We start from the raw sequence: 12,583 nt of genomic DNA, 5'->3' as shown, positions 1-12,583 counted from the left end.
CCAGGCAGAGGGCCTTCTCGGTAGTGGCGCCCTCCCTGTGGAACACCCTCCCACCAGATGTCAAAGAGAAGAACAACTACCAGAGTTTTAGAAGACTTCAGATAAGGCAGCCCTCTTTAGGGAAGCTTTTAATGTTTAACAGACCACTGTATTTTAATACTCTTTGAAGCTGCCCAGAGTGGCTGGGGAAACCCAGCCAGATGGGCGGGGTATAAATAATAAATTCTATTCTATTCTATTCTGTCTTAGGGGCTGTTTTTAAAAGTGTCTGGAACGGATTAATCCATTTTGCATAACTTTCTATGGGGAAGGACACCTTGGTTTTGGAACCGACTTCCAAGGTACCACTATATCTGGCTTAGGGAGACTTTGAGGGACAGATAGAGGACCTGAGTGGTGCAATTGTCCCTTTGGCCTGAAGCTTCCCATCCTGGTGTAGCAAAAGGAGGGGTAGGGGAAAGATATGGAGAGAAGGAAGGAGAGAGAGAGGAAAGAGGAGGAGTGAGTTTGAAGGAGAGACTAGAGAGGGAAGGAGGAGCAGGGGGTGGGGGAAAGGAAGAGGAGGGTGAAGAAGGGGAGGAAAGGGAGGAGGAAGAGATTGAAGAGCAGATAGAAGACAAAACCAACCGAATTTAAACCGGTACAATCTTGACTGGGAACTTACTGATTTATTGGTAGAAAAAAGTGAAAATGAACCTTAAAATCGTATCATGGAATGTAAATGGTTTGAACGAAAAAGTTAAAAGGAATAAAATTGCGAATGTGCTGAAAAAGGAAAAAATGGATGTAATATGTATCCAGGAAACTCATGTAGCCAAAAAGCACAAACATGTTTTAACAAACAGGCATTTGGGTATGGAATTTATAAACTCTACAGAGGAAAAAAAAAGAGGAGTAGCAATATATGTGAAGGAAAAATGGGAGCCAAAAATGATATATAAAGATGAGGAGGGGAGGATATTAGGGGTTCAAATCAATTTCCAGGGAGAAAAGATTAATGTAGTGAACATCTATGCCCCAAATACAAACAGACCTGAGTTTTTTAAGAAATTAGAACAAGTTCTAATAGAGTTAGATGATAACAAGATGATATTATTGGGAGACTTTAACGCGGTGCCGTCATCAGAAATTGATAGATTAACCGAAAGCAGAAAACGAAAGCAAGGGAAGCTGCCGAAATCATTTCAATGACCTGGAAGAAAACCTAGATCTAATAGATATATGGAGATATCTACACCCGACAGAAAAACAGTTTACTTTTTTTTCAGAAGTGTATAAAAGTTGGAGCAGAATAGACCAAATTTGGACCTCGCGAGCACTTACCTTAAGAGCAACAAGTTGTGAAATCCAACCAAGAACTTTTTCAGATCATAACCAGATAATTCTAGAAATCAAAGGCGTCACACAGGGAAGCTTCAGGTGGAGACTAAATGAATATCTACTAGAAAACGATGACGTTTTGGAAAAGGCTAAAAATACTCTAAAAGAGTACTTTGATTTAAATTTGAACACAGGAACAAACATAGAAGTGGTGTGGGACGCCAGTAAGGCGGTAGCAAGAGGCCTATTCATTCAGCAAAATAACTACAAAAGGAGGATAAGACAGCAGAAGAAGGAAGAGATTCTTAAGCAACTAAGAGAATATGAGAAAAAATTAATAGACCACCCGAAGGACGAGCAAAGTATCCGAACAATAAAACTGCTACAAACACAATATTCGATGCTGACGAGTCAAGAAATTGAATGGAAAATCAAATTAATGAAGCAGAGATATTTTGAGTCAGCGAATAAAATAGGGAAATTTTTAGCCTGGCAATTGAGGAAAAGACAGAAACAGAATATGATAAATAAAATAAAGGTAGAGGAAGATCTGATAGTAGACCCCATAAGAATACGAAAGAAGTTTCTCGAGTTCTATGAGGAACTATATAAGAAAGGGGAAGAGGATATAATACAAATAGATAGATACCTGAAGAGTCATAAAGGGAAGACCATTACAGAGGATGAAAGATCTCAGCTAAACAAACCCATTAGTATAGAAGAGGTCCAAAATGCCATAAAAAAAATGAAAATAGGAAAAGCTCCAGGCCCGGACGGTCTTTCGGCCAAATACTATAAAGTTCTGGAAAATCAGCTATCACCGACGCTCCGTGATACTATGAACAACATTTTAAAAGGAGGGAAAATACCTGAGTCGTGGAGGGAAGCCTTTATAACACTAATCCCAAAACCAGATACAGATAAAATGTGTATTAAAAATTACAGGCCAATATCTTTATTGAACAACGATTATAAAATATTTGCCGACATTATGGCAAACAGATTAAAAAAATGCTTGATACATTTAATACACAAGGACCAAGCAGGCTTCCTACCGAACAGATTCCTGAAAGATAATGTGAGACATATTATAAACCTAATTGAATATTTGGAAATCAACAATGACATACCAGCGGCCTTGATTTTCATAGACGCAGAAAAAGCGTTTGATAATGTCTCTTGGTCGTTTTTATTAAAAACCATGGAAGAAGCAGGGATAGAGGGTGAATTCCTGAAAGGAATACGGGCAATATATTCAAAGCAGTCAGCCAAACTGGTAATAAATAATAATCTTACAGATACATTCCAAATCGAAAAAGGAACCAGGCAAGGCTGTCCCCTCTCCCCGCTTTTGTTCATTATGGTATTGGAAGTTCTAGCAAATAGAATAAGATCGACATCGGACATCCGAGGGATAAAAATAGGACCAAGGGAGTTTAAACTAAAAGCCTACGCAGACGACCTGATGTTGTCTTTAGAAGAACCGTTAAGAAGCACTGAGAAGGCGTTGGAAATATTAGAAGAATATGGCAGGCTAGCTGGATTCAAATTGAATAGATCAAAGACCAAGATCTTAACAAAGAATTTGAGAAATGAGATAAAAGGGAAATTAGAGAGACAACATGGAATTGAAGTAACCAAAAAAATAAAATATCTAGGTATTTGGCTCACATCTAAAAATATAAACTTAATTGAAGATAATTACACAACAATCTGGAACAAAGTTAAAAAAGATCTGGACGTCTGGAACAGAGTAAACCTTTCGTGGCTTGGCAGGATGGAGGCAATAAAAATGAATATTCTTCCTAAGATGTTGTTCCTCTTTCAGAATATCCCGGTTATCAGAGGGACCAAAATATTCAAAGACTGGCAGAAAGTACTCTCTAGGTTTATATGGCAGGGAAGGAGGCCAAGGATTAGATATAAATTACTTACAGATCGAAAGGAGAGAGGAGGACTGGCGGTACCCAACCTAAGATTGTATTACGAAGCGGCCTGCCTATGCTGGGTGAAGGATTGGATAACTCTGGAAAACAAAGACTTATTGGAACTTGAAGGTGTAGAAAACAGGTCTGGATGGCATGCCTACCTCTGGTCAAGTAAAGGAAAAGTACATAAGAGTTTTACGAACCATATTATCAGAGGTCCGATATATGAAGTTTGGGAAAGAAACAAAAAACTGTTAGAACCTAAAACACCCTGGTGGCTATCCCCAATAGATATTTTATCATTTAAGAAAACAAATTTGGACGAACAAAACCTAACATATGAAGATTTATTGATAAGATCCCACGAAGGCTGGAAATTAAGACCGTATGAGGAGCTGCAAGGGAAATTGAAGGGCTGGATACACTATCATCAAATCAATGCAAGATGGACGGAAGATAAGAAAGCAGGAATGAGTGAAAAGAAATCAAAATTCCAAATTGAAATAATTGAAAGTAGATCTAAGCTGCTATCTAAAATGTATAATATCTTACTAGAATGGGATACAAAAGAAGTAGAAATTAAAGAAGTCACGGTAAAGTGGGCAAGGGACTTAGGATATAATATAGAACAGGAGAAATGGTTAAAATTATGGAATGAGGGAATAAAATTTACAGCAAGCGCTGCTATTAGAGAAAACTTAGAGAAAATGATATATAGATGGTATTTAACCCCAGAAAAATTAAATAGGATGTATAAGACTGGTAACAAGGCCTGCTGGAGATGCAAAACAAATGAAGGGAATTTCATACATATGTGGTGGACTTGTGAGGGAGTAAGAAAATTTTGGAATCAGATATATGACGAACTAAAAAAAATATTTAGACTCACATTCCCCAAAAAACCAGAGGCCTTCTTACTAGGGATGGTGGGAAAAGAAATACCGGAAAAGGATAAAACCTTATTCCAATACGCAACAGCGGCGGCTAGAATGTTAATTGCCCAGAATTGGAAAAACCCAACCTTACCAACGGTGAAAGATTGGCAACTGAAACTTTATGGCTTTATAGAAATGGCGAAAATGACACAAAGAATTAGAAATCAAAAAAATACAAAGCTAAAAGAAGACTGGAACAAATTTATGGTTTATTTCAATAGTAATTTTAGCAGCTTATCAACTACAGTAGGTTTGACCTAATCTTCCAATGTTACAATCAAAGATCCTATACCAGCTGTTAGACTGAAATCATTAAAGGTAGGAACCCGAAATCAGAAGGGAAGGAAGTTGTTATTAGTAAATTGTTTGTATGTATCTTTTCTTTTCTTTTTTTTCTAATCTTTTACTCTTACTCGATGTTTTTCTTTAATGTGTATTGTTTTTCTTTGGAGGGGTTTTTTTCCTTTTTTTTTCTTTGGCTGTGTATGATGAAGAAAACTTAATAAAAAATATATTAAAAAAAAAAAAAAAGGAGATCTGCCCAACTTTCCAAACCTTGTGATCCACATGGGCTACCATGATTGCTGTTACACACATATTTACAAACAAGGTTTAGAGTGGCTTACTGGGAGAGGATTGGTTCTTTTTCTTCAAGGGTGCAATGACAGTGATGCTGAATATAAATGAGAAATAAAGGTAAAGGTAAAGGTACCCCTGCCCGAACGGGCCAGTCTTGCCAGACTCTGGGGTTTGTGCGCCCATCTCACATCTATTGGCCGGGGGCCAGCGCTGTCCGGAGACACTTCCGGGTCACGTGGCCAGCGTGACAACGCTGCTCTGGCGAGCCAGAGCCGCACACGGAACGCCGTTTACCTTCCCGCTGGTAAGCGGTACCTATTTATCTACTTGCCCCCGGGGGTGCTTTCGAACTGCTAGGTTGGCAGGCGCTGGGACCGAGCAGCGGGAGCGCACCCCGCCACGGGGATTCGAACCGCCGACCTTTCGATCGGCAAGCCCTAGGCGCTGAGGCTTTAGCCCACAGCGCCACCCGCGTCCCTCATAAATGAGAAATACTGACTATTAATGAAACCGGGGCTAATATCTGTTGCTGCCATACCTGTTCCTTTTTGCCTGACCTTCGTTAGAGTCAGTTAGCACTTTCATCAACTCTGCAGCTGCAGACAAGGACTTGAAACTCTTAATCGCATTGAACGCCTTCGCTCTGTAATGCACTTTTAGCTTTACTAATTGACCATCAGGCTCTTAACCGTTGTCCAGGAAGCAATCTTGCTACCTACTCTCTTGTGCCTTAATATTTGGCACTTAAACGGGGCGCAGGAGGTCAGATTCAGAGGTCAAAGAGGACCTCACTCCTCGCTTGTGAATTCAAGAACGTTCAGGTCACCGACTTTAAATATCTATTAAAAGGCAACTCATTAGGGATGAGATTCAGAGGGTAATGTAGGATATTCTGTTATCTACTCCGCTGTTATGACATCATTAGACTGAGAGGGCAGGAAAGTTGCAAATCCAACTTACGGCGCCATCGCTAGACTCGTCTCCACACTGGCAAGCCTTGCTTTGATAAGACTGATCAGACAGACTCCAAGGGAATAGATATATCTGCAACTGGATGAAATGCAGAGCCACTCAATGAAGCAGAATGTTGGAAAATTCGGGACAGACAAAAGGAGGTCCTACTTCACACAGCGCATAGTTAAACTTTGGAACTCCCTTCCACAGGAAACAATGATGGCCACCAACCTAGATGACTTTAAAAGGAGAGTTAGACCATTGCATGGAGGATGAGTGTCAGTGGCTACTACATTGTCCCTCCATTGTCAGAGACAGTAAGCCTCTGAATACCAGTCGCTAGGAATCAGAAGCATGGCGTAGAGAGCGCTGTGGCACTCGTGCCTTGCTTGCAGTCCCCTCTGAGAAGAGACGTGGACCTTTGGCCTGATCCAGCGGTCAAGCTCTTCTTATGCTCATTGTGCACTGAAGAAGTACCAGCAGAGCAGGTGGCTCCAGAACGGAAGACTCAAGGAAGTGAGCCAAGCCGCGATCTCACCCCCATTAAGGTCGAGGAATGCCTGAACAAGCAGGAGGTGCTAGTAAGTGTTGCTTGCTACGCCTATGGATCGTTGTCTGCCAGTACAAGTCACCTCGGATGCAAGGAGGTAGGAAGGTGTAAAGGGTTGAGCATGATGCTGTGCTCACATTTCCATTGGTTCTTCATCCAGTGTGCTCCTGATGACGATTTGGGAAGCGGCGTACACACAGTGTTGGTGGCCACAATCCATCTCTGTGCTGTGGTTTTATTATGAAATGCTGCATTTGCTCACCCCCACCCCAGACCAGCTTCGATCCGAATCGAGAAAATGAACAGCACAGCCTCATTTCAAGCTGGCAACATGTGTAGACAGCCTACAGCGGTCTGCATATGCACAGAAAGCATGTTGTGCATCACCAAGCGACAGCCCTGCCTGACCCCAAAAGTCTCTGAGTCAAGCACCTCTCGGTGTCATCGTCACTTGTCGCTCGTTCCCTTCTTTGGAAGAAAGAAGACCAAATCAAATGGCTTGAAGGATCATATACAGCCATTGATAGACTGGGGGTGAGGGTTCCTGTTGAAGCTAAAATCCCCATCTTCTTGCCCAGGGCTTCCTCTTTACATCCTCCCTTCCTCTTTCAAATATAGAAAAGAAGCCCTTTCCAACTTGGGTGGCAATATCTGTGATGCGATGCTATGTTAAAGGTATGGTTTTCCCAGTAGTGATGTATGGAAGTGAGAGCTGGACCATAAAGAAGGCTGATTGATCACCGAAGAATTGATGCTTTTAATTATGGTGCTGGAGGAGACTCTTGAGAGTCCCATGGACTGCAAGAAGATCAAACCTCTCCATTCTGAAGGAAATCAGCCCTGGCACAAGGAGGGCACAAGGAGAAGGGGAGGACGGAGGACGAGATGGTTGGACAGCGTTCTCGAAGCTACGAACATGAGTTTGACCAAACTGCGGGAGGCAGTGGAAGACAGGAGTGCCTGGCGTGCTCTGGTCCATGGGGTTACGAAGAGCCGCACACAACTAAATGACTAAACAACAGCAACATCTGCGATGCATGCATCTCCAATCACAGACTTGCTTGAGCTTGGCCATCGTTTTTCCAATGGGGTAAGCATATGCTTTTCCTTCTGGGTTTATCATTTTATTCTTCAGCAGGGGTGTAGCAATGGGGGTGCGAGGGGTGCGGGCCACACCGGGTGTCAGGCTAAAGAGGGGTACCATTTGGCGCTGCCCACCCCCACCCGCAACTCCCCCAAACCCAGCAAGCAGCAAAGCAGCAAAGCAGCTGCTGCTGCTCTCAAGGAATTTTGATTTCTTTTCATTTGGTGTGTGTATTCCCATCAATACTATCTTTTCTGCTTGGACTTTGATTTGTACCACTAGAATTCTCCCTTTATCATCTTTCTGAATCAACTTGGGTTCAAGTTCAGGTTTAATATAAAATACTACACCACGTCTTTTTGCATTATCTGCTGAAATGAAATTCATCCCTAATTTTTTATTAATCAGAATTCTTTTGTGTTTATTTGCTACATGTGTTTCCTGGAGACAGATTATATCTACGTTTTGTTTAAGAATTTCATGTTCAATCCTGTTTCTCTTTGCTTTGTTGTTCAATCCGTTCACATTCCAACTTAGTACTTTAAGATTTGCCATTGTCCTTTTCATTTAAAAAATCTGTTTTTCCACCCACTGCTCCCCCAAGTGTTTCAGTGCCTCCCTTTGCTCTTCCAGGGGGCTTTTCAGTTCTTTTAGCCCATCTTTGAATTAGGACCCCTCCCATGTTTTTTCAGAAATTCATGAACCTGACTCTCCTTCACCAGTCTGTATCCCAGCTTGCAGAGCCTGTCAGTCAGAAGATGGAAGTCAACTTCCTGTTTAGTTTCTGTCTTCGCCAAATTGCTTTTAAAGTCCAAATTAAGCTTTAAAAAGTCCAGAAATTTTGCCATTAACAACCTTGCTTGGAAAATCTGTTGCTTTCGGTGGCGACTTGTGGCTTCAGCTACCGGACTGCGATATCTCCATGAACAGACTCAAGCCGCTTTTTGCTCCCACCCTCCCACTAGCTGCTAACACAGCAGCAAGGTAGCAGGGAGATTGCGGCAAGTTGCTCCTCATTTGGCTGGTGCCCTTGAGACCCCACTCTTCTGTGGGGCTTTTTCAGGGGAACGCGTAGCCCTAGCGCTTCCCCTGCAGGTCCATAATAGCCCAAAATGGTCGTCTCTTAATTGGACTATCCATCTCGCTCCACCATAAATACTATACCAAAATAGTTTAACTTTGTCACACGTCCACCACATGTGATAGAAATCTCCTTCTTTTACCTTACATTTCCAACAATTCTTATTTCTCATTCTATACATTTTCGCTAATTTGGTAGGAGTCAAATACCACCTATACATCATTTTCATTATGTTTTCTTTTGTTGTCATGCATGCGGTAAATTTCATACCCATATTCCATAGGCTTGATCATTTATCAAATTCAGTGTTATGCCCAATATCTATTGCCCATTTTATCATTACTTCCTTAATTTCCTCATCTTTTGTATGCCATTCTAGAAGTAACTCATACATTTTTGGTAGGATTTTTGTTTTACATTCTAATATTCGGTTTCCAGCTTCGATCTAGAAGTCTCAAAGCCGTTCTTTGTTTTGTCTTTTTTAAATATGTCATTTATTTGGTGGTACTGTAGCCAACCTGTTAACTTATCACACGTTTCGTCACATGGTTTCATTTTTAACACTTTATCACTTTCCATTAACAACTCCCTATATGTAGGCCAATTGTCTTTCATATTTAACCTCTTGACTGAAATTGCTTCTGCTGGAGAGACCCACAATGGTTTTTAGTGTTCAAATAATTATTTATATCTAACCCATACTTCATAGAACAGTTTTCTTATTGCATGATTCAGGAAGCCTCTGTGTAATTTAACTTTGTCATACCACAAATATGCATGCCACCCAAATCTGTTTCCATAACCTTCCAAATCTAATACATCTGTGTTTTCTAATTTCATCCAATCCCTTAGCAAAATGAGACAGGACGCTTCATAATATATCTTTAAAACCGGTGGCAAGAAGCCGCCTCTTTCTTTTTTATCTGTAAGAAGTTTATTCTAGGTTTCTTCCCCACCAGATAAATCTTGACAACGCTTTTTGCCAATATTTAAACTGTCCTATTCCGCTAATCACTGGGATTGTCTGAAATAAGAATAACATTTTGGGTAGTACATTCATCTTTATCACAGAGATTCTTCCCCAGAATGACAATTTCAATCTCCCCCATATTTCTAAATTTCTTTTGACCTCTTTCCACACAGATACATAATTATCTTTAAATAGATTTATGTTTTGGGGAGTCAACCAGGTACCCAAATTTTTACCTTTTTGACCACCAAAATTCCTGTTTTATCTTGTAATTCTTTAATTTGTTCCTGATTCATACTTTTAACCATCATTTTTGTGTGGGCTTTAAAATCTGCTAATTGCCCAAACTCTTCATTTGCTTCCAATGCTTCCGTTACACTGGCTTGTGGCTCTTCTAACGTTAGTACCAAGTCATCTGCAAAGGCTTTTAACTTGTATTCCTTTGTGCCCACTTTAATTCCTTTTACACCTTGTGTCTCTCTTAACTTTTGTACCAGAATCTCTAAAACTGATATGAACAATAAAGGTGATAATGGTCACCCCTGTCTTGTTCCTTTAGAAATTTCAAAATTATCTGTCAAAACATTATTAACTATTAACATCGCTTTTTGTTCTGAATAAGTTGCTTCTATCCCTTTCAAAAACCCACTCCCCAAACCCATCAATTCCCAATTTTTCTTCATAAAGTACCAAGAAATGTTGTCAAATGCCTTTTCTGTGTCTATGAAATTCAATGCGGCTTGCTTGTCATTCCTGTCTCTCAACCAGGAAGAAAGCCCTGATTTAAAATCAACTTAAATCGATTTGCTAGAATATTAGCAAAACGTTTATAATCATTATTTAACAACGAAATTGGTCTATAATTCTTTACATTCATTAAATCTGTTCTTTGTCTGGGAATTAATGTGATATACGCTTCTTCCCATGTTTTCGGAGTCTGGCCTTTTGTCAGTGCATTATTTATTTATTTAGTTGTTTATACCCACCCATCTGGCTTGGTTTCCCCAGCCACTCTGGGCGGCTCCCAATAGAATATTAAAAACATGATAAATACATCAAACATTAAAAGCTTCCCCAAACAGGGCTGCCTTCAGAAGTCTTCTAAAAGTCGGATAGTTGTTTATTTCCTTGACATCTGATGGGAAGGTGTTCCACAGAATCTGCCATGCTGATCTGCCCAGGCAGCAACGGGCCCTCTGAGAGGGGTTCATTGATGCGTTTGCAAGTCACAAGATTCCCCCTTGCATATTAATTCCACGTTCCTAAGGTCATTCCCTGCTGGTGTCAGGTCTGGGAAGCGTCTTCCTTTGGGGACCGCACTGCAGGGGTGGTGTGTGTGGGGGCATCGGAGGAGAAGTTGCTTGGAGTTGGGGGGAGTTGTTTGTGCCCAAACCAAGCACAACACTGCAAAACAGAGGGAGGAGGTTTGGTGAGGGTTGACTCACCAATCGGCACTACATTGGCAGTCCTTGAATCAAAACATGAAGGTATCAAACAGCCTTCACACCCAACAGTCTTGTGTTAATGTCTCCAATGCAGCTGTTGAACATTTTGCAACAGGATGAGAGTTAAGCATCCTCCGCCACTACGTTGCAACTGGGGAGCTAGGCACTGGATATCTTACGGTGGTCAGTTAGAATCATAGAATCATAGAATCATAGAGTTGGAAGAGACCACAAGGGCCATCGAGTCCAACCCCCTGCCAAGCAGGAAACACCATCAGAGCACTCCTGACATATGGCTGTCAAGCCTCTGCTTAAAGACGTCCAAAGAAGGAGACTCCACCACACTCCTTGGCAGCAAATTCCACTGTCGAACAGCTCTTACTGTCAGGAAGTTCTTCCTAATGTTTAGGTGGAATCTTCTTTCTTGTAGTTTGGATCCATTGCTCCGTGTCTGCTTCTCTGGAGCAGCAGAAAACAACCTTTCTCCCTCCTCTATGTGACATCCTTTTATATATTTGAACATGGCTATCATATCACCCCTTTACCTCCTCTTCTCCAGGCTAAACATGCCCAGCTCCCTTAGCCGTTCCTCATAAGGCATCGTTTCCAGGCCTTTGACCATTTTGGTTGCCCTCCTCTGGACACGTTCCAGTTTGTCAGTGTCCTTCTTGAACTGTGGTGCCCAGAACTGGACACAGTACTCCAGGTGAGGTCTGACCAGAGCAGAATACAGTGGCACTATTACTTCCCTTGATCTAGATGCTATACTCCTATTGATGCAGCTCAGAATTGCATTGGCTTTTTTAGCTGCCGCGTCACACTGTTGGCTCATGTCAAGTTTGTGGTCAACCAAGACTCCTAGATCCTTTTCACATGTACTGCTCTCAAGCCAGGTGTCATCCATCTTATATTTGTGCCTCTCATTTTTTTTGCCCAAGTGCAATACTTTACATTTCTCCCTGTTAAAGTTCATCTTGTTTGTTTTTGCCCAGTTCTCTAATCTGTCAAGGTCGTTTTGAAGTGTGATCCTGTCCTCTGGGGTGTTAGTGTTGGGAAACTGCCAGGGAGATATTGTCCATCATGGCCCCAAGCCGGCTGCCGGACGTCCATCGATCTCCCGTAGACAGGCAGATCCAGCAGTTAGCGACACGAAACCTCGAAATAGATTGCCACATTCCAGGCTTGTGCACAATGTTTATCAGCAGAAACACAGGCAGAAAGCTGCACCGCAGAAGAGCATATTTAGCATATTTACAGACTTTATTTAGCGTAGAACAGAACAAAGAAAAACATGACCGTTCTTTGTCAGCGTCTCTGACCGACTGAAGAAATCGAAAGGAACAGCAAGCACAAACATCCTGTGAACAGGACATTCGCAGACTCTGTGACTCTCAAAGCCTGCTCCTTTTTAAGGTGGAACGGAAATATCCTAACATCCTCCCCCTTTCCGTGTAACCTGTAGTACCTGTGGTTCAACCCAATTGCAACCCTTGTACATAAACCTCTGTTAACAACCTTAGGCTTAGACAACAGATCAGCAGGAATTTCATTTCCTGGCATGTAGGACACCTGAATAAGTCCTTTCTGAATACACTCCCTCGCACGATGTAGCTTAATCTGCAAGTTTTTGGTTCTATGCTTGCAACTCTCGGAGTTCAGCAAAGCCAAACACGATCTATTGTCTTGATACACTTGTACAGGACATTTTACAGACACTCTGATGTCCTTAAACAGTTG

This window comes from Podarcis vaucheri (assembly GCF_965113315.1).
Source record: "Podarcis vaucheri genome assembly, chromosome: 9".
NCBI classification, from domain to species: Eukaryota; Metazoa; Chordata; class Lepidosauria; order Squamata; family Lacertidae; genus Podarcis; species Podarcis vaucheri.
This window is presented reverse-complemented; position numbering follows the sequence as displayed.